This window comes from Narcine bancroftii, chromosome 5 (assembly GCF_036971445.1).
Source record: "Narcine bancroftii isolate sNarBan1 chromosome 5, sNarBan1.hap1, whole genome shotgun sequence".
Lineage (NCBI taxonomy): Eukaryota > Metazoa > Chordata > Chondrichthyes > Torpediniformes > Narcinidae > Narcine > Narcine bancroftii.
The window spans coordinates 95,435,115-95,459,020 of record NC_091473.1 but is presented as its reverse complement, the minus strand read 5'-3'; the positions used below and the strand labels follow the sequence as shown (position 1 = coordinate 95,459,020).

At 41.2% G+C, this 23,906-nt stretch overlaps 1 protein-coding gene and 1 long non-coding RNA gene across 8 annotated transcripts in view; one reads left to right on the top strand and one right to left on the bottom strand.

Annotated features, from left to right (window-relative positions):
- lrrc7 (leucine rich repeat containing 7) overlaps nucleotides 1–23,906 on the bottom strand; it is a 501,081-nt gene that overhangs the window by 196,398 nt on the left and 280,777 nt on the right. The window lies entirely within an intron of this gene.
- LOC138763746 (uncharacterized) overlaps nucleotides 222–23,906 on the top strand; it is a 35,610-nt gene continuing 11,925 nt past the window's right edge. For both annotated transcript variants that reach the window (XR_011357760.1, XR_011357759.1), the window contains exons 1-3: nucleotides 222–347; nucleotides 645–754; nucleotides 2,315–2,394. This is a non-coding gene — a long non-coding RNA (uncharacterized lncRNA). The remainder of the gene's footprint in view (nucleotides 348–644; nucleotides 755–2,314; nucleotides 2,395–23,906) is intronic.

The window sequence follows — 23,906 nt, the reverse complement described above, 5'->3', positions numbered from 1 at the left end:
TCTGCTAATAGTTCTTGATGGAATTACTAGAGGTCACATAGGAATAAATATATGTCTTTAATTTAGCATGGACCCAAGTACTGGGTGGTGCTGTGGAGTGGAAGAAGGCCCAAAACATGAGTCATTGCCTGGAAGACAGTTTAGAATGTTGGGCATTTTAAAAGGGACGAACATTCCGAAGGCAGCCAGAAGGATCTGGACCAAGCCATTGTTCCTCTCTCTGCAAGCAACACAAGACAACTTTGAATTTTGTGCTCTCTCTCTCTCTCTCAAAGATCTTTTGGCTTCAGTTTACCAAACAAACTGAATTTGTTTATGATCTTTGCTTCAGTTGAGATCGAAGTTTTGTGAGTCTTGTGTGTTGTGTGTTTTGTGTCTAAGTTTATCTGTGGGCTGGTTGGAAATCTAACAGACTTTAATTACATATGTTATATTTAGGCTGGGAAATTTATTAGTTTTACACTGTTATAGAAATTTGCTTAGTAACCAGTGGGCATTGTTATAAAAGGGGGGATTTTGAATTAAAGTTTGAAGGTGAATTTTTGTTAATAAAGTAATTGTTCATCTTTACCCCTGTGCGATATGCCTTCTTTGTGGTTGCTGGTTTGATCTTATAACACAATGTTTCTCCTGTCTCCACACAGAGGGCTGCTGGGGCTTTGCACTTCTTTCTTGGGCTTACCTGTTTGTGTCTGAGCCCATATTCGATGTCATCTCATTGAGAGTGAAAAAGTTCTTCCAGTAATTGAATGAGGTAGATATTTCCTTTGACGAAGGAGTCTAGAACTAGAGGTTATGGTCCATGAATAAGGAGTAGATAATGTGGGATGGTGATGAGGAAAGATTCTTCATTCACAGGATACCAGGGGTGCCATGGAGGCTCAACCATTATTCAATCAAAGCAGATATGGATAGATTTCTGGATGTTAAGGCAATCAATTCAAATGGAACTGAGGCTGAAGATTAGCTATTATCTGGGTGATTTGCATAGACCTGAAGGGTTAACTGTATAACTCCTAATTAAGAGTTAGCACAACACCTTTACAGTGCTAGCTATCGAGACTGAACCAGGGTTCAAATCCCATGCTGTCTGTAAGGAGTTTGAACGTTCTCCCCTACGTTGCATTGGTTTTCTCCAGGGGCTCCAGTTTCCTCCCACTGTTCAATATGTACCAGGAACATAGGTTAATGGGGTATAAGTTGGGTGGCACGGACTCATGGGCTGAAATAGCTTGTAACTGTCCCATGTGACTAAATTTAAATTTAAAAATTTACATTTTAAAATTTAAATTTATATTTACCAGTAATTCAAAGACTACAGGCTGACAATGCATGTAGGCTGATGTTTGGAGATTGCCCAATTATTCTCACACTCCTGGATATTTAGCTTCTCATATTTCTTGCTCATTGTTTCCCTTTTGTCAATAATTAATTATGATGGAACCCTTTCTCATTGGCAAAAAGGAAACTGGCTGTTGTCTGAAGAGAAGCAAGCACCCTCACCAGATCATCTAAATCACACATGTCAAACTCAGGCCGGCGGGCCAAATTTGGCCCGTGATATGATTATATTTGGCCCGCAAGATCATATCAAATATGTATTAGAGCTGGCCCGCTGGCCGCCGTGCCAGTATAGCGCATGCACAGCTAATACTACAAATCCCAGAATGCTTTGCAAATGCGTTGGCGCCGGCCCATCAGCCCGCTAATCGCCCCCACCTCCTCTGTTTACTTTCATTACCATCTGCGACTTGTCGCTTAACTCGCATGTAATAAACCCCTTACGAAAAATGGCCAAATGAAAGACTGAAAACAGGACCTTTCAAGATAGGTGGGAGGCAGACTATATGTTCATCATTTTAAAAGACAAACCTGTTTGTCATTGAAGCAAGTTGTTATTTTTTTGACTTGTTGGCTTGTGAAAAAAAATACATTTAAAAGGAGCTTAAAGGCTATAGAGAAATATTATTTATTGAATATTTTATTTCTCATTTGTTAATGCTTCTTCTAGAAAGAGTTTAACTAAAACTATTATTAAACATTTATTTTAATAAGAAAAAGTTCAACATTACATATGTTGAAAGAAGAGAAAACATGCAGATGTTGTTGAAAATTTTCAATAAATATTTAGTTTGGCCCACGACTTAGTCCAAGTTTTTAATTTTTTGAGTTTGACACCCCTGATCTAAATCATCTTAAAAGGCCATCTTTTCATCCATCCTCCTGATGCAAGTGAATCGTTTAGCATTTCCTACAATTCATATGTAAGCAGTCAGTAAAACTTTTTTGTGATGACCTCTTTTTGATTCTCTAGATCACTTTTATTGTTTGTGAGAGTACTCTAACCACTCCAACATCCTAGTGAAGAAGAGGAAGCCAATAGACTACAGATTGGTGAGAAAGTCATACTTCAGTGCACAATATATTAGCTCCTCTAAACATATTCTAATACTTTGCAAGGTAATTTCAAACTCTTTTGAACAGTGATGCCCAGATCCAACATATTAGGAAGGCACCAATTTCAGAGTAGCTGGAGTCCCACCTGACTTACTGTTTCCCATTGAACTCGCACATTCTTCCTTACTTGTGTGGTGTTCTTCACCCAGAATTTTAACAACAACCCTCACAATCGTCCCACTTGCTCTTTCCTCTCAAAAGAGCTGATATCATTGCACTGGTGTTGGGTGCATGAGTGGTGGACCTATTCTTTATTAGTCCTTCACCATCACGGCATGATTGGCCTAGCAGTTAGCCTTTACAGCACGGGCGATCGGGGCTGGTGTTCCAATCCCGTGCTGTCTGTAAGGAGTTCTTCTGGTGTCCGTGTGGGTTTTTCCCAGGGGCTCCAGTTTCCTCCCACCATTCAAAATACACTGGGGTTGTAGGTTAATTGGGTGACATAGACTCGTGGGCTGAAATGGTCTACTACTGTGATGTATATCTAAAGTTAAAATTTAAAAAATTAAATTTAAAACTTAAAAAATTGAAATTTTAAAAATCACTTTTGATGTTCAATAGAAATCATATTTTCTTTCATTCTGCAAGAGTTTTCTTATTCACAAAATACCACAGCATGATGTATATGTTCTTTTAGGAAGTAAAGGAAATCTTAATGTTAGCATTCCAGAAAAAAATAATTGGAAAATCTTACTTACCTGGTCTCCAATCTGGAAGTATCACTCATATCACCCAAATATCCGCATGTATTTTGTCTGGTTGCTTAAGGCCTATTTCAATGGGCCCAAGCACCCCAAACTCCATTGGATGATCACCAAAAAAAAACAGATTCCTGAGGAATGAAGAGAGGAAGCTTTCCTCCCACAAGTTATGCTGAATTTGGAAGTCATGTGATGTTTTACTAGTTTTTAAATGTCTTTGACTATTAGAAACAGTTAAAAGCTATTAAACATTTGAATTGAATAACAAAAGGCAGCACAGTAAGTGGAATACTATTACAGCATCAGTGACGGGTTTCAATCCAGGAAGAAGTTTGAGCATTCTCCCTGTAGCTTGTATGGTTTCCTCTGGATGCTTGGTTTCCTCCCGCCCTCCAAAATATTCAGGGTTAATTGGTGTAATTGGGTGGCACGGGTTTCATGGGATGAACCATTATTTATTTATTATTTATTATTAAATAATAATAGTTAATTTCATATACCTAGAACACAAATCATAATAAATGAAAATAAAGTAATTAAAAAAGTAAGTTACCTCCCCTATGCCTTCTAATGTAAAGTACATCATTCTCTTGGAAATTAGTGACATCTCAAATTCAAGGCTGGACCTCAGCAAAACTGGTTTCAGCTGCTAAATTCATAGTGTTCAAACCAGCAAATTTAGCACTCCAAATCTATCAGTATTTCTGGGATTTGGGCATTTAACAATGCATTTATGGGTTCCCCAGAGTTTATGCTGTTGAATAATTTTAATGCCACAGCTAACAAAATTAACCTTTGATATCTTGCCCAATAATTTTTAGGCTTTGATTCGCAAGAAGAATGAAAACAAATATTGACTTAACTGTGCATCTTTCAATTAAATTTCAGTTAAATGATATTGCTTATCATTCCAGTCAAAAGCAATGTGCCCAAATAGATTGGAAAACAGAAATCCCATTGAGGCAATAGGAGGTTAGAAATGCTTTAGCAAAATCTGGAAGTTAGCTACTTGGGTTTCAATTTAACTGAATTTTTGTTGGATTCTGCCTGACCCTCTGAGTCCTTTACCCAAGATCCCAGTATCTGTGCCATATCCTGGATACACCCCTGAGGGGGGTATTGATTTTTCGGAGGCATCAGATTGGGTGGTTGGTGGGTACAATAACAGCCCATGGATATTCACCCCCCCCCCCCCCCCCCATGATGCTGACCCTGTATATTTGTGAACCATTAGCCCCTTCCACACATGCAAGTGATCCCAGGAATTAACCACCAATCGGCCTTTAAAGTGTCTAATGTGAAAGCAAAACCAGCTCAATGCTGGCATCAGATGATGTCATCTCATGCCGGGGATTGACGGCCTCAACCTTTAGTACAATCCCGGCGTATGCAGATGCCAGTGTTGCGAACAGGCAAGTGTGAAATGAGTAATTGCATTATGGGATTGAAATGACCCATGTATTTGCATGAGTGCGGGAACGTGAAGGAAGATTAAAAAGAAGGTATAAACTTTGCTGTGGGCAAGTCACAGTGGGGGAGGAAGAGAGAGGAAATAAATAGCAATAAATAATAATAGTGGACAATTTTAAAACAGTGTGGGTAAGTTAGTAGCTTTTTCCCCACAGTCTTTATAAATTGTGCACTATAGCGCTACCAACTGTTTAAAAATAGTCTGCTGTTGTTATTTATTGCTAGCACTTTCGCACGGTCCATTATAATTTATAATGGTTGGCATAACAACAACAGGGGCTGAAGAGCTCATACTGTACATAAAGTTTAATTATGTTATAATTAGGCATTTTAATTTTGTTCAAATATAAGATCATAATACATTGATCAGGATTTAGGACCGGTCTACCATCACTCGATGCTTCATGATGTCACCGGTAGAAGGTAGAACAGTCCTAACCCTGGGGATAGCTCCTTGCCAGTGTAAAAGTGTTCAGTGTCCCAGTTAGGAGTGGTCAAGTGTGAAAAGCCAAACCCCCATTCCTATCACAGAACAGCCAATTTAGTGGGACGCAAGTGTAAATGGGCTATTCACTCACAGGTCTACTGTTTTCTCCTGAAAGTGCAAAACACAAGAGATATTTAGAGACGTGAGTGTTTCCTAATGATGAATAATCCATCTTTACAGTGTAGAGTAAAATGCCGTGAAAATAGATAAAGTGATACATCAGCTTTGCTGTCAACTGGAGATGGAGAGATTAAGAGCTCACAGATTGTAGGTCATAAAAATTGAAGTTATCTTGTGCCAACTTTGGTAGTGTCTGAATTGTAAGAAAGCTGAACACAATAAAGGTCAAAACTGACTTTGCCACATTAAATTCATATTCGTTTCTTTTGTCTTCCTCAAATGATCTAAGGTTCCTTTTTATTGTCACATAATAATACATTAAAAATGTTTAAGTATAACTTCAAAGCTAACAAGGCTAAAATTCACACAAGAATCCGAAGTACCATATTAATCATTCAGTTTTGGGGACCAAATTTTCAGGTCAAATTGGAGGGTGTGGTGGGGGGGTGGGGGTTACTACTTTTGACCATGGTAAGTACCTGCATCACAAAAGGCATTGAGAGCTCGGATGGCAAGGACCAGGTGGTGAGTCTGTGTTCAGGGCATCGGGAGCTCAGATGGGCGGGTGGCCAGGGCCTAGGTGTATCTGTGGCAGGGGTGTCAGGTGCTTTGGTGTTCAGGTGGCCAGGGCGAGGATCCATGGTTGGGGTGATGATCATGTGGTAGGGGTATTTGAAGCTCAGATGGATGGGCGGTCGGAGGCGAGGATCCGTGGTCAGGGCATCGAGAGCTTGAATGGGTGGGCAACTGAAATATGGATCCATGGTTGGGATGTTGAGTGCTCGGTTGGGCAGGTGTCGTGAATCCCATGAGCGGGAGACCAGGATTAGGGTTTGTGGTCGGGGCTTGGAGAGCTCAGATGAGTGGACAGCCAAGGCTTCATGAGCTTGGATGGGTGGGTGATTGTGGCCAAAATTAGGGGGGGGGGGTCAAATTTTACACAGGTCATACAGAAAATAAGCAAGTATTGGGCCAAAATGGAGGGGTTGTCTATTACTCCGCATTGACGATTATATACAATAGGTGCTGCTCCTATCTGCCTATAAGCAGAAGCTGACATGTGAGGGCCCGATAATAAAAGTCGTGCATCGCTGGACTGAGGCAACAGATGTCATCCGATGCAACTGCTTTGTGTCACTAGACCGGTCTGCATTTATGGTCTCAGCCACCAACCTTAACAAATACACCCACCGTCACTGACTTCATCAGCATGTGTGTAGAAGACTGCATGTCATAAAGAATAATCTATATGTTCCTCAGTTGGAAACCATGGGTGAACGGCATGGTCCACTCACAACTGAAAGCCAACAATGAGACATAAAAGTCAAGCAACCCAACCTGGTACAAGAAATCTGGGTCATCTGGGTTGCCAATTGGCAGTTACAGAATTAGACTTGAGTCCCTGATTAATCCCAAGGACACCTGGCATTTGTGGCAGGGAAGCTAATGCAAAGCTAGGCAGAATTAGCAGAAAACTCTATCTCTCTTGGACAAGCTCAATGCATTTTGAGCAGAAGGTCAGCAAGTTTCTTCAACCTCAAACACACCGCCATCCATGATCACCTCCGCAGACATCAGATTGGCATTGTGGAGATTTGAATTGTGGAAAGCGACTGGCCCAGATGGCGTCCCTGGACACGTCCCTCAAGACTTTGCAGACCAGCTGGCAGAAGTATTCACAAACATCTTCAATCTCTCTCTTCTACAGGCTAAAGTGTCTCCCTATTCAATAAGGCCACCACCATCTTGGTGCCAAAGAGAATCGGTGGCCTTGACATCTTCCATCAAAAAGTACGCTCAGAGGTTGATCATGACTCATTAATTCCAGCCTATCATTCACCCTTGACCTTCTCCAATTTACATACTGCTGCAACAGGTGCATGGCTCATGCCATATTCCTGGCCCAACAATCAGCCTTGGAACATCTGAAGAACAAACATAGCCAAGTCAGATTATTCATCGACTATAGCTCCACCTTCAACACAATGGTATGAAACAAACTCCAGGATGCTGATGGTGGGACACGATGAAGATAAACACCTGTGGCTGTGAAGGCTGGACCAATATGTCAGAGAAAATCATTGCTGAAAATGTTACTTGCCATTTATCAGTCCATGCTTGAATGGTGTCAATATTTTGTTGATTTTCAAAGAGTAATCAAAAAGTCTACAGATTCTCTGTCAGTGTCAAATGTTACTGTTTGAGGGGCATTACAGTTAGCATAGCAGTTAGTGCAATGCTGTTACAGCTCCAGTGACAAGGTCCAGGGTTCAAATCTCACGCTATCTCTAAGGAGTTTGTATGTTCTCCCTGTGTCTGCATAGGTTTTCTCCAGGTGCTCTAGTTTCTTTCCACCATTCAAAACCTACCAGGGTTGTAGGTCAATTGGGTGTAATTGAGCAGACGGACTTATGGGCCGAAAAGGCCTGTTACCGTGCTGTATGTCTAAATTTAAAATATAAATTTAAATTTAAACCCGAAAAAAAGAAAAAACACAGTTCTTCAAGGAAATCAACAATAATGGCAGACAATAGGCATGACAGACATGTTATCTCGCCTGTATATGGGGAAAAAAAAATTAAAGGTTCCTGAGGTGAAGAGTTTTGTTGAAATCCCAGGAAAGAAATGCAGCCTATGCAAGAAGAGGAAGACAAAGATGTGAGAGAGGTTAGGAAATGTATTATATACTGCAGATAAGGTCTCATATTTTCCTATGGAAACCTTGAAGGAACATCCTAATCTAACACTGTCAAAGATTTCCAACTGCCACAGGTCTCCATGTGTAACATGGGACTAGGAAATGCTTGGTGAATGTGCTGTCAGACTGAAAACACAGAGTTACAGGCTTAGAAACAAGCCCTTTGGTCCACCCGACCCATACCAACCCATGTATTTTACACTAATTCTATGTTAACTAATTTCATTCTCATTAATTCCCCACCCCAAATTCTTGCACTGATCTATACACTGAGGGCAATGTCCAGCGGACAAATAACCTGCCAATCAACATGATTTTGGGATATGAAAGGAATCTGGAGCACCAAGAGAAAGCCCTCAGTCACAAGGAAAATAAGTGAATACTCTCCTTCTGAACCACTCTTGCACTGCCATCGGCAGAATGTAGTCTTCTCAATATCCACCTGCTGGATCACATGTGTTTGAGGTAATGGCTGAGTCAGGCTGACTGGAATGGAGTCCTTAAAAGGGTCAAGCCATCACCAAGGTCAAGGTTGGAAACATGATGTGAAGGCGGGATCCAAACCAGACAGGAGATTGATACCTCCCCTAACATCCATACTACTGGTGAATGTTCAGTCATAAGAAAATAAAATTGATGACCTCAGGGCAAGAACAGGTGAAAAAGATCTGTTGTTTGCTGCACTAAAACCTGGCTAACAGATAATGCACTAGATGCCGCAATCCGACTAGCAGGTTTCACCATTCATAAACTGTATTGGAACTCAGATTCTGGCAAAGCGAGGGGGTGGGGGGACGCAGTGTGTGCTTTTTAGTTCATATTGACTGGTGCTTGGATGTTGGTGTTATGTCGACCCCCTGCTCCACTGCCTTAGAGCAAATCTCAATCAAATGCAGTCCCCTCTATTTAACCTGAGAGTTCTCATCAGTGATTCTCACAGTGGGTTTATATTGCTTTTTGATGCGGATTACAAACAGGCATTTGTGGAGCTACATGAGTGTGGTGAGCCACTGTATATGTTAGTACTTGTTATAGTTTGACTGGACACACCTCTTGCTGACTGCGCCTGTGGCTCCTTCCATTGACCCCTGAATAAAGGTGACTGTGCCACAGCTCCAACCTCAGTCCAGGACAGTCAACCAGCATGGTCGTCCTCCATTCTGTTGTGAATAAAAGCCTATCAGTTCTTATGTAACTTCTAGTCTTTTGAAGTAATTGATGGTGCATCACTTTTATTAACAACAGTTTTTTTTTGATAATGGAGCAGATTTGAAACCAGAAAAGCTGGAACTCGATCCACCATCACCTAATGCATCCAACAGCTTTGAAATCTAGCTGTGCTGCTTTGAAGCATACCTGCAAGCCTCCTCTACTATCGATTGATCAGAGAACGACAGACTGAAAGTATTATATCCCCGGGTAGGGCCCCGGTATATTCTATGATCAGGGACAGCAAGTTGTACCCAGAGGTGATAGAAATACTGAAAATACTGAGGAATGTAAATGAGGTCTATGCTAGGCATCACCTGGCTACCTGAAAACGGCGACCCAGGGAATAGAGCGCCAAGTACCTTTGGGCCCTGTGAGTTCTCAGACGCTTATGATATGGGCATCAGATCCAGCAGAAACTGTTGGAGCAGGGTGAGCTCAACTTACAAAAGACATTCGAACTAGCAGAAACACTAGAGGTGGCCCTCCAAAATATGGACACCTACTCAGCCAACAATGCAGCCACCTCATGGTTACCACGGGCTCTTCCATCTTGGGATGTGGGAGGGCTGCTAGCCTGTGGAACACCGCCACTGCCACATCCTGCCAGAACCTGACCATAAAGGGCATTATGCAAAGGTGTGTAAATCCAAGTCGGCCTCTAAACTCAGCAGCACTGCGTGGAGGCCACCATCTTCTCAAACCAGCAGTGCCATATGTGGGTCATGGAGGCTGCCATCTTGGGCACCAACATCTTAGGATCAAACACCTGGATAGTCTACCGCATCTACAGAGTCTGACAGCAATTCAACACTGGTTTCCATCATGCTGGATAAAGCCGTCACCAACTCACCAGATTGATGATAGACATCAAGGTAAATGGTTGTGAGATGAGCTGCCTGTTAGATAGTGGGAGCACGGAGAGCTTCCTCCACCCTGACACGGTGCAGTGTTACTCCTCCACGGTTAAGGTCAGCCCAGTGATGGTGGTAAAGAATGGGGAGAAACCAGAATGGTCATTGACCACAGTCAGACCATTAATAGATATAGCAGCTGGATGCATAACCTCTTCCCCGCATATCCGACATGGTAAATCAGACTGCTCAATATCAGGTATTCTTCTCTATTGATTTAAAGACGGCATACCACCTGCTCCATATCTGCCCATAGGATTGCCAATAAACTGCTTTTGAGGCAGATAGTCACCTCTACAATTTCCTGAGGGTTCTCTTTGGTGTCACCAACAGGATCTCAATCTTCCAGTGGGAGATGGACTGAATGGTAAACCAGTACAAGCTGCAGGCCACATTCCTGTATCTGGACAACGTCACCATTTGTGGCCTTGACCTGCAGGATCATGATGCCAATCTCCAAATATTTCTCCAGACCACCAAACTCCTTAACCTTCCATACAATAAAGATAAATGTGTATTTTGCACAACCTGCCTTGCTATCCATGGCTGCGTTGTAGAGGACAGAGTCATTGGTCCTGACACCGCCCGCATGTGCCCTCTTTTGGAATTTCCCCTTCCCCACAATCTCAAAGCTTTGAAAGGGTTCCAGGGCCTCTTCTTCTATACCTAGTGGGACCCAATTATGCAGACAAGGCCCGCCCCCTCGTCAAATCTACATCATTTCCCCTTCAGCCTTCAGCTGCATCAAGGCAGATATTGCCAAGGCCGTGATGCACGCTGTGGACAAATCCACCCCGTTCCAGGTCAAGAGCAATGTGTCCAACTTTGCCCTGATTGCCACCCTTAACCAAGCAGGCAGACTGTAGCCTTCTTTTTCCACATCCTCCAGGGCTATGAAATTCGACACTCCACTGTCAAGGAGACCTAAGCTATTGTTGAGGCAGTATGGCACTGGAGAAACTACCTCACCGGCAAACGATTTACCCTTCTGATTGACCAATGTGCAGTTGCTTTCATGTTCAATAATCAGCAGTGAGGTAAAATCAAAAAAGATATTGAGGTGGATAATCAAGCTTTACACTTATAATTATGATATCTTGTACCAGCCGGGGAAATTCAATAAGCCCCAGATACCCTATCCCACGGAACATACGATAGCACACAAATAGACTGGTACAAGCCCTCCACAGCAACTTCTGCCACCCTGGGATCACCAGGTTCTTCCACTTTATCAAATCCTGCAACCTACCTTATTCCATTGAGGAGATCAGGACCATAACCAGAAACTACCAGGTCTGTGCAGAGTGCAAACCGCATTTCTATCAACCAGACAGAGCACATCTGATAATGGCTATCTGGACTTTGAATGCCTGAACATTGAATTCAAGGTGTCCCCCCCTCCTTTTCTGACTGCAACGTGTACTTTTGCAATATCAAACGTGAGTACTCACATTTCCTGTTCGCCATCCCCTGCCCGGACATGAACAGCACCACAGTCATCAAGGGCCTACGTAATCTCTTCATCCTATTCGGGTACCCCTGCTATATCCATAGTGATTGGAGTCCTCTTTTATGAATGACAAGCTGCGTCAGTACCAGTTGGCCAGAAGCATTACCATGAGTAGGTCTCAATTTGTAAGAACATTTAATTCACTTCACCCAGCCAGACTCTTCCTAAAATGAGGGGTGAATGTGAAAAACCACTGTATATATGTTATTGTTATAGTTTGTCTGGAGACGCCCCTTGCTGAATGTGCCTGTGGCTCCTCCCACAGACCCCTGAATGAAGGTGACCGTGCCACAGATCCCTTCTCAGTCCAGGACAGTTGACCAGCATGGACGTCCTCAATTCTGTTGTTAATAAAAGCCTAACTGTTCTTATATAAATTCTCGACTTTTGAAGTAATTAATGATGCGTCAATGATGTGGTCAGTAAACAAGAGATGGCCTACCCTAATGCTCTACAAATCATACTTAGTGACTTTAACCAGGTTTGTCTCAAGAATACCCTGCACAATTACCACCAGCACATAAATGCTGTTCCAGAGATCCCAGCACATTTGATCACTGCAACACCAAGATAAGGAAGGCCCACTGTTCTTTCCTGAGACTGCATTTCAGAAAGTTGGATCAACTGGCTGTGCTCCTTCTGCCTTCATACAGACAGAGCCTAAAAAGAGGCTCCAGGACAGCCAAAAGTTAGTTGAGGGAGGCTGAAGAACGGTTACTTGACTGCCTTAAATCAATGGATTGGGCAATGTTCAAGAACTCAGCTGAAGATCTGAATGATTATATCAGGGCAGTTACAAATGATCAAAACAGCTGTGGTCAAGTGTGTCCCCACTAAATTGTTTAGGGTTTTCCCTAACCAGAAGCCTTAGATAAACAATGAAATCCAAAACCTGCTGAGAGCCAGATCACAGGCATTTAATCCGGAGATCCGGAACACTAAACAAGGAGCACATACAACCTATGAAAAACAATCCCCCACGTGAAGTGGAGATTCCAAACAAGAATGGTAACAATGAAGGATACCCAACAGCTGTGGCTGGACTGAAATGACATCATAACCTGTGACAAAACCACATCTGGTGTAGCAGGAGACAGAAAAGAATACAAACCCAGATGAACTCAATGCCCTCTATGCCTGATTTGACCATCAGAACAAGGAAGAACCACTGCACACCCCCATATTACCTGATCATCCTCTACTGTCAGTATCTGATGATGATGAGTGGGCTGTATTCAGGAGAGAGAATCCAAGGGAAGCATCTAGTCCAGACGGAGTACTCAACCAAATACTGAAAACCCATACTGAACAACATGTCAATCTATTCAAGGGTATTTTCAGCATTTCACTCTGACATGGCATGGTACCTACCTATTTAAAACAGATCTCAATCATACCTGTGCCCATAAAGAGTGTGGTAACCTGCCAAAATCACTGTCAACCAGTGGCACTCACATCCACAGTAATGAAGTGCTTTCATGTTCAATTTTATTTATCATCTGAGCTTGGAATGGGACCATTCATTGCAGCCGTTTTGGTGTGAGCAATTTGGCGCCGCCTGTTTGGCGCAGCCCACTTCTGCACAGACCCATTTTGGCGCAGACCCATTTCGGCACAGAACTAATAAATAAGTAGTTTCCAATAGTTATTACACCCATTAAAATGCCATCAACAATTTTGACAAAACGTGGAAAGGAAAAGTGCTCAAACGACGGCTCAATGTACGTTTTTGAGAGATAAGCTGCTGATAAGATAACAAAGTTTTGGAGATGTGGGAGGAAGGACATTTGCAAAGCTCGAATTCACATTAGAAATGGTGAACGAGTGAAACAAATTAATGAACATTCACATGCAGCTTCGGCATCGAAGATGCAAAGAGATCCCATCATTTCAAAGATAAAAGTATGAGCAGCTGAAACCGTTGAGGAAACTGCACAAGTGATGAACGAGTGCCAAGAAAATTTGTCTGAAGTTTGCCAAGGAACGATGCCTAACAACAGAGTGCTGAAGAAAATGGTCCATAGGACAAGGAAAGAAATTGCTGCTTTCCCTGTAAATCCAAAAAATTTAGAAGAACTTGTAATTCCAGATAGCTTTAAAACATATTCTGTTGATCAATATAATAAAGAACAATTTTTACTAGCTGACAGCGGTAGCACCACCTGCAGAATTCTTATATTTGGAAGAAAAAGGAATGCCGAGTTTCTGAAACAAGCAAAAAAGTTATATTTTGATGGAACGTTCAAAATTTCCCCACCTCTATTTTCACAAGTTTATGTTATTTTAGGGGAAATACATAAAGGTGTGTTTGTTCCTACTGTTCATTGCTTTACTCTCAAATAAGTTACGAACAAAATATGATAAATTATTTGAAATGGTTCTGGAAATACAGCCTGAAAGCCGCCCTGACATTATCAACTGTGACTTTGAACTTGCAAATTTCAAAAGTTTACAGCAGCATTTTCCTTCTGTGGAAATCAGGGGATGCTTTTTTCACCTGGCTCAAAATATGAGAAAACACCTCGTCAGTTTGGGACATTTGAGTAGGCATAACATTGACTCGGAATTTTCTTTGAGAGCTAAATTGATCATTGGTCTTGCATTTATTCCAATTGAAAACATTGATGAAGCTATTGAGCATTTGGCTGATACACTTCCAGATGAACTGCAACTGCTGCTGGACTGGTTCAAGGATAACTATGTAGGTAGAAGATTATACAGAGGAAATGGGAGACGTCCACTGCTTTTTCCAGTTGGAATGTGGAATTTATATGAAAGAACTTTAAACAATGGGGACAGAACAAACAATCATGTAGAAGCTGCTCACAGGAGATTACAATGCGAACTTGGAGTGGAACATCCAGTTATTTGGAAATTTATTGACAGTTTATGAAAAGTTCAGAGAGGAAGGGACATTTACTATGAGCATCTTGTAGCAGGGTACGATATTCCGTTAAAATTAAAGAAATTCAGGGAAGCAGACGCTCGAAAACAAACACTCGTAAGAAGATTTAGTGGGAGAAATTATGTGGAGTATGTAGCCCATAATTTTGAATAAATGTCATATTTTAGATTTTTTGTAATGAACTTATCACTATCTAACATTTTTACTACAGAGAATAAACATTTTAGTTCCATGTAAACATAATAAAGTATTATCAATTCCCATCTTGCTTTCATTAATGCTTTTAACTAAGCCTGAATATGAGTGGCACCAATGTAGTTCTGCGCCTAAATGGGTCTGCGGCAAATTGGGCTGCGCCAAACAGGCCACGCTAAATCGCTCATGCCAAAAGGTCCTAAATCCAGCCGAGTTGGGTCAGTAGCATGAAAAGGAGAAGGCTGAGCACATAGCCTCGAGGGGTGTCATGATGGTGCTTGATGTTCTGCTGGACAGATGGTAGCCTTTCTATTAGGAAGTCCAGCATCCAGTCACAGAGAGGAATGTTGAGTCCCAGCAATGAGAGCTTTTCTTCAAGTCTCTGTGGTGTAATTGTATTAAATGCCAAGCTGAAGGCTATATCATCATTAGTGCTACGGTTCCTTCTGCAGATGAATTAAAATAAATTGGACAGAGACTAGAGTTGAAGCATATCAGCTCCTGTCTGAGTGGTGACATGGATCCATTCCAATTTGCCTAGTGTGGCAGATGCAATCTCACTGACTCAACACAAAGCCCAAGAACACCTGGTCAGCAAAAACACATATATCAAGATGTTCTTTGTTGACTACAGTTTAGCATTCAACACCACCACCCTCTCAAAACTGATCAGGAACTCCATAACCAGGGTTTCAACACCCCACTGTGTAATTAGATCCTGGATTTCCTCAATTAGTGAGGATTGGAAAGAACATATCCTCCACAATCTCCATCAATACCAGAATATCACAGGGCTGTGTTCTTAGCCCCCTGCTCTACTCGTTTTAAAACTATGACTGTGTGGCTCAATACGACAATAACACCATCTACAAATTTGCTGACGATACCATGGTTGAGATTTGTATAAAAAGGAGTGACAAGTCAGCATACAGGAAGAAGATTGAAAACCTGGCTGAATGGCATACTAACAACATCCTTGCACTCAATGTCACCAAAACCAAGGGGCTGATTATGGTCTTTAAGAGGGGAAACCAAAGGTATACAATCCAGGATCAGTGAGAGATCAGAAGAGGAGAGGGTGAGCAAATTTAAATGCCTTGAAGCCACTTTCTCAGAGGACCTTTCCTGGATCCAACCCATGAATGGTATTGTGAAGAAAGCATGTCAGTGGCTCTATTTTCTCAGGAGTTTGCAGAGGTTCAGTACAACATTGGAAACCTTGGCATAGTTATGCAGATGTGCAGTGCAAAGTGTGCTGTCCAGTTGCATCAAGGCCTGGTATGGGGACACTGATACCTCTGAATGGAAAACCCTGCAAAAGGTGGTGGATTTAGCCCAGTACATTACAAGCAAAACTTTCCCCACCATTGAGATAATCTACATGGAATGCTGTCGTTGGAAAGCAGCAGCCATCATCAAGGACCCAGACCACCCAGGACATGGTCTGTTCTCACTGCTGCCATAAAAGAGGTATAGATGCCAAAAGACATACCACCAGATTCAGGATCATTTGTTACTCCTCCACCATCAGACTCCTCATCAACAATCTCCAAGACTCATTTAAGCTCTCTTTGCACATAATTTATTATTGAATATTTATTTTCTCTATTGCACAGTTTGTTTGCATTTCTTTCTTTGTTTACATTTCTCTCTTTTGTATACATATCTTTCTTGAGGACTGTTTTTACACTACCAATCAGTAGAAATTCAGCGTGGCCTACAGGAAAAAGAATTTCAGGCTTGCATAAAATGACATGCATATACTCTGACAATAAATCTGAACTTTGGAAGTGTTACTTGCTGCAGCTTTCTAATTACATAAAACACAGCAACACAAATGAAGTACAATTAGGACACTATGAAGAGAAAAAAGATGATATGAAAAGGAAGTGAAAAAAAGATAAAATAATAGATATTCACAGTTTATTGGCCTGGCCAATAGTGCAAAAATAAATGTCTGTCAGTCAGATAGACAGATCTTTGGTGGTCATCGTGTGGTAGTCTTAAAATTCGAATGATACAGGAAGGTTCAAGACCTTGAGATTCTTGACCTTGAGGTGTTCAACATCAGGCTTCTGCACCACCTGCCTGATGGTAGCAGTGAGAAGAAAGCATGGCTAGAGTGATGGTAGTCACTTTTGATGTTTTCTGCCTTCTTGAGGAATCATCTCACATAGATATCTTCAATGGATGGGAGGTCAGTGCCCATAGAGAGGAGATGTGATGTTTTCCAGTTTCTGCAGCCTTTTGAGTTCCTGGACATTAGTCTGTGATGCAACCAGTTAGTATACTCTCTGCAGTATACCTATAGAAGTTCAATGGAGTATTTGAATACATGCTGAGTTTTCTCAAACTCCTTAGAAAGCAGAAGCATTGGTAGGCTTTCTGGATGATTACCTCAATATGTTTGGTCCAGGACAAGCCTCACCTATGAACCTGAAGATACTAACCCTCTCCACCAGCACATTTGAAAGAGAGTAATATTGCATGTCATATATAGAATGGAAAATATTCATCAATTTTAATGTATTAACACACAGAATGTGAATCATAAGCTAATTATACTGTGTAATGTAAATTTGATCCCATTAATAAAAAAACTAATAAGGCGTTTTGGTTCATATCTTATTATAAGCGTATGATTTTGATGGCTATATAAAGTAATCTTGTCTATGTATTAAAAATAAAAAAAAGCACATGAAAAATGAAAAATATGAGAGAAATGAAAAGAAAAAAGGACCACCCCCCACCCATACTAATCCTACCCCAAGGTCAACAACAAAGGAAGAAAAAAGAGGAGAAATAAGGCAGGGATTGAGTTTCGACCTCTGCACATCGAGCTAATAGCACCCAGAGCACTCAAGCCTATTAATCAAATTGTGATAGCAACCCTTGAATGGGCCCCATAATTTGTTAAAATCAATCATAGTTTCTTTAATAGTATATCTGATTTTCTCCAAGCTCAAACAAGACTTGATATCTTGTATCCAATGCATGTGTGTTGGTGGTAGACTATCTTACCATTTAATTAAAATTACTCGTCTGGCTATCAACAAGGTAAAAGCTACAACTCTTCTCTGAGTTAGATTCAAGGAAATATTTTCCTTTCGAGCAATGTAATGATAACGATCTATCTTCATCCTAAGAATCTCTGAAATAAATCATCCCCAAAACTCTTTCAGTTTTGGACACTCCCAAAACATATAAACCAGAGATACCTCATAAATTCCACATCTGTCACATATTGGATCAATATTGGAATAAAAACAGGATAATTTAACCTTAGAAGACATGTATGTATTCTATATACCACTTTGAATTGCAATAAACAATGTCATGCACAAAATGGGGTATTATTAATCAAGTCATCTGAAATAGAGAAATTTAAATCTCTTTCTTATTCCCTCCTATTTTCATTTCCAGAACCCATTTTTAGATCCATCAGATTTTCATAAATGGTAGCTATCAAGTTGTTGTGATGAAATTTTATACCAAAAAGTAAATCCACAACATTGGTTTTTGGGATCTCAGGGAAAATTAGCAAGTTTAGACTGAGAAAAATGCCTAATTTGTAATTATCTTAAAAAATGCCTATTAGGAAGATTCAATTTAACTGTTAATTGTCCAAATGGTGCAAAGTTGCCTCAGCTATACAAATCCCCAAGACTCTTAATGCCCAATCTGACCCATTCTCTAAAACCTACATCCAATATAGAAGGCCAAAAAAGATGATTGTTAATAATAGGGCTGGATATGGAAATATTAAAAGAACAAAAAAATGTTCTAAGTTGTGCCCATATCCTTAATCTATGTTTCATAATTGGATTATGTGTTAATTTTGAAGATGAGAAAAGTAAGGAAGAGACCAAAACTGCTAACGTAACTAAGTTTTTTGAAAAATTCAAATCCATTTCTACCTAAGTAGGATGGTCATCTAAAGTATCAAAATGTAATAACAATAATAACTTTTGTATATTAACTGCTCAATAATAATATCTAAAGTTTGGGAGATACAAACTCCCACACTGTTTATTTCTTTGAAGATAGATTTTGTTTATACAAGGCAGTTTGTCCTGCCATATAGAAGATGAAATAATCAAATCTAATGTGTCAAAATAGGTTTTAGGAACAAAAATTGGTGAGGATTGGAACATATACAAAAATTTAGGTAAAATGTTCATTCTAATTGCATGAATATGTCCAATCATTGATATAACAAAGGTATTTATCCTGACAACGATTCTTTAGTCTGTTTAAGTAGACAATATCGCTGGTTCTCCACTCAGCTCTGGATCACCTTGAAAACAGCAATTCATACATACAGCTGCTCTTCATTGACTACAGCTTGGCCTTCAATACCATTATTCCCTCAGTGCTTGTCAAGAAGCTACAAACTCTAGGCCTCTGTACCCCCCTCTGCAACTGGATCCTTGACTTTCTCATTGGAAGACCACAGTCAGTACAAATTGGGAACAACCTTTCCTCCTCATTGCTTATCAACACAGGCACACCCCAAGGATGTGTGCTTAGCTTACTGCCCTATTCGTTATACACCCATGACTGTGTGGCCAAGCACAATTCCAATGCCATCTACAAATTTGCCGATGACACCACAGCTGTCGGCAGAATCACAAACAGTAATGAGGTAGCGTACAGGAAGGAGATAGATCAGCTCATTGAATAGTGTAACAACAACAACCTTGTGCTCAATGTCAACAAAATGAAGGAGATGATTGTGGACTTCAGGAGGAGGTCAAGGGAACACAACCTAGTCCTCATTGAGGGCTCAGTAGTGGAGAGGATTAAGAACTTCAAATTTCCGAGTGTCAAAATCTCTGAGGAGCCTCCAATTTGATGCAATCACAAAGAAGGCTCGCTAGCGGCTATACTTTGTGAGGTGTCCGAGGAAACTTCTACAGGTGTATCGTGGAGACCAATCTGGCTGGTTGCATCACTGCCTGGTAAAGAGGCACCAACTCTCAGGACAAGAATAAACTCCAGAGGGTTGTTAACTCGGCCTGCAACATCACAGGCACCAGACCACTCCATCGAGGACATCAACATGACGTAGTGTCTTAAAACAGCAGCCTCTATCCTCAAAGACCCTCACCACCCAGGCCATGCCCTCTTCACTCTGCTACTATCAGGAAAAATGTACAGGAGCCTAAAGGAGAGCTTCTTCTCTGCTGTAGATCAGTCACTGTGTTCATATTCTGTATATATTCATATTCAGGTTACTCGTGTTCCGGGCATTCTTTATGCTGGTGCATTGCAGTGGCCAGATTCTGTTACTTTGCATTCTCAATGTATATTGTTACAACATCGCCAAAAACTTGCGGATCTTTGAATAAGAACATGATATATGCCCATACTCGAGCATACATTCTCCTCAAACTAGCGGGACCGGAGGCCATTGAATGTGAATGGTCTTTCATCTACATGAGGGAAGTGAGAGATCCTGGTGAAAGAAGACCAATTCTCATTCCCTCAGAATCCAAAGAGGATCCTGAATGCCTCAAGAGAAAATCTAGAGAGATGTACAATACTCAAACCAACATTACTATGAAAAGACACAAATTCAACACACAAAATCAGAAAGCTGGTGAGATTTAAGAATCAAAGCGAAAAGCTTCAGTTTTGGAGTTCTCTGTGAGGATCTTATTAGAGATAGACTAGTCTGTGGTATTAATAATAACAATATGAGAAAGGTGCTATTGCGCGATTGTGATTTGACATTAGCTAAGGCTATCTCCATCTGTCAAATTCAAGAGATGACTGAAGAGCACAACAAAACATTGGCTTCTCCACAACACTCACTCACAAATGTTGATGCAGTCCAGGCTAGGTTCATGAGAAAACAAAAGTTTGAGACAAAAATTGAAGAACTAGCCAGAAAAAACTGTGACACAGTTTATTGCTAACCGCAATAACTGTAGAGGTGATCATGCAGCTAAAATAGTCAAATGCCCAACTTTTGGTCAATAGTGCCATATCTGTAACAAATGGAATCATTTAAAAAAATCCTGCAAGTCAAACAACAGACCTACAATAGGCAGAAACCTAGGAGAACTGTTTTCCAGATAGAACCAGACCAAGCTGATGGTGATACTGATGAGGCATGCTATGTCAAACTCTACAAATGGCTGTTGATGAAGCTTTTATCTCTGTGCAAGTTAATGGCAATTCAGTTAAAATGAAAGTCGACACAGGCGCCAAGTGTAATGTCTTGTCAAAAAACGCATTTGAATGAGTAAAGAGTGAAGAGAAAATAAGAGCATGCATTAAATCCACAAGCTTTATTGCATATGGGGGTAGCAAAATCCAGGCGGTTGGTATGGTTAGGTTGCAGTGCTACCTAGAGGGACGCCTATACAAATTGCCATTTTTCATTGTTCATGAGGATGATGTGCCACTGGTAGGGTTACGTGCATGCATTCAAATGGGGCTGGTTTCATTCAGCAAAGACATTCACCAGTTAAGCCCCATTAAAGATAATCTGACACATCAAATTCAAGCTGAATAGAATGACCTTTTTTCTGGTGAGCTTGGAAAGCTACCTGTAACTATTCCATGAGACTTGACCCAGAAGTGAGACCAGTTGTTCGCCCTGCACAACGCATTCCTGTGGCTATGAAGGACAGAGTCAAAGCTGAGTTAGACAGGATGCAGAAATTGGTGTTATCCCTCCGGTTTCTGAGCCAACTGATTGGGTATCTTCTATGGTTGCCGCCAACAAAAAGGACGAACAAGAAATTAGAATATGCATCAATCCAAGAGACTTAAATGGTGCTCTGAAAAGGCCATCTCACCCTATGCGTACTGTGGAAGAAGTAGCCGCACAAATATCGAATGCAATAGTGCTTTCGGTCTTAGATGTGAGGAACTCCTTTTGGCAGATTTCACTTAACCACAAATCATCATTGCTAATTACCTTCAGCACTTGTTTTGGTTGCTACATATTTCTACGAATGCCATTCAGACTCAACTCTGCCAATTAAACATTCCAGTCCTCCATGGAACAGATTTTTGCTGGATATCCCTGTGCAATCACGACATGAACATTGGAGAAAAAAATGTGGAAGAACACGACGCCAACTTAAGTAAGGTGTTCAACTGTGCTAGAGAGGTGAACTTGAGGCTTAATCCCCTCAAGTGAACATTCTGGCTGAACCAGGTCAGCTATGTTGGTCACATTTTCAGAAGTGAAGGCCTCAAAGCTGACTCCTCCAAAACAAAAGCAATCAGTGAAATGCCAGTAGCAGGAGATGTCCCAGCTCTGCAAAGATTCCTGGGGATGGTCAACTAGCCTGGAAAATTTATTCCAAATGCCAGTCAGCTTACGGTTCCACTGCAACAACTACTACACAAGGAAAATGAGTGGACTTGGCATGAGGAGCAGCAAAAATGCTTTTGAAGTACTAAAGAAGCATGTCTTGCTTATTATGACATCAGTAAGCTGGTGACACTTACTAGTGATACTTCACAGTATGGATTGGGTGCAGTCTGTTTGCAGGAAGCAAAACCCGTAGCCTCTGCTTCACAAACACTAAATTACACAGAAACCAGACATGCTCAGATCGAAAAAGATCTGCGGGCAGTGGTTTTTGCATGTTCAAAATTCCATGATTATATTTTCGGCAAGCCAGTGACCATAGAAATGGACCACCAGCCCCTCATCACTATATCAAAGAAACCCATATGTGCAGCACTGGCAAGACTATAAAAGAAAATGTTATGACTTCAAAAGTACAGCATCGCCCTCATGTATAAAAGCGATTAATAAATGTACCTGGCTGACCCTGTCTTGAGCTCCCAGGAGTTCCACAGTTCAGCAAGCTGATGAGGAAGGCAACTTTGACGTGATGACAGTCAACTACATATCCATTCTCGCTTGGAGGAGTTCAAGAGGCACACAGCAGATGACACAACCCTGCAGACACTCAGCACTCTCGTCAAATATGAGTGGCCCAGCAAACAGTGTCGTCTTCCACATGCTCTTCGTCCTTATTTTCCTTTCAGAGACAAACTAACTATTGAAGATGGGGTCATCATGAAAGGCCAGAAAGCCATTATTCCTGGGTCACTACAAAAGGAGTACATCAATATTATGCACAGAGGGCATCTTGATGCAGAAGCTATGAAATGGAGAACAAGAGGCATAGTTTACTGCCCTACAATGACAGATGACATCAACAAGAAGATACAATTATACTCTGTCTGTAACAACACAAAACCACACCAGAAAAAGGATCATTCCTCCTTTATCCAGTTCCAGACCTGCCTTGGTTGGCCATAGCAACTGATATCTTTGAATGGCACTGACAGCAGTATTTGGTGCTAGTGGACTCATATTCAGGCTGGTATGAGAGTGACCTCCTTCATGATGTTACCTCAGCAATGGTCATCACAAAACTCAAGAGACACTTTTCAGTTCATATCAGACAAGGCCAGACAGTTTAAAAGCCAGTGACTTTGCCATACAGTGGGAATTTACTCATATCACCTGCAGCCCAGAGTATTCCAAATCTAATGGGTTAGCTGAAAGAGCTGCCTGCAGCACCAAGCAACTCAAGGAGAAATCTCACAGAAATAGAACTGATGTTTTCCTCAACCTCCTAAGACAAAGAAACTCAGACTCAACACTAGGGTCTACTACACAAAGACTAATGTCAAGGCAAACATTCATTTCTCTCCCTGTCTCAAGGAAGTTACTTGAACCTCATATGCGTAAGCCACAAGAGGTAAAATCCCAGCTTTAGATCAAGCCAACCGTTTGTAGACCCCAAAAGGTTATAACTGGACAGACATGGTAAAGGAGAGTTGCAAGGAGCCCAGATCTTATCTTGATCACTCAGAGGAAAGCTATACAGGAGGAATCACCAGCACATTCTACCTGTAGCCAAGCCTGTGCTGGAACAGCCCAGTCTAAGTGAAACTGGACCTGAGTCAAAAGACTACAACACTCCCACGAGAGTAGGACCAGAAAGGATGGACACTGAACGGTTTCAGGCTGAGATTCATCCAGCTGAGCCACCCTCAAACACAACTGAAAATCTGCATAGAACATGCTCAGGTTGTGTTAGTAAGCCAAATCCCAAATGCAGAGATCCAATCATGTTTTACAGTGTATATATTTGTTTGGCTATAGTCATTGATATTCATATTGTTTACATGTAGCAGAGTGTTTTCTTATGTTTTTCACCTAATATGGTTGTCATTTCATTACTGAATGTGTCTGCT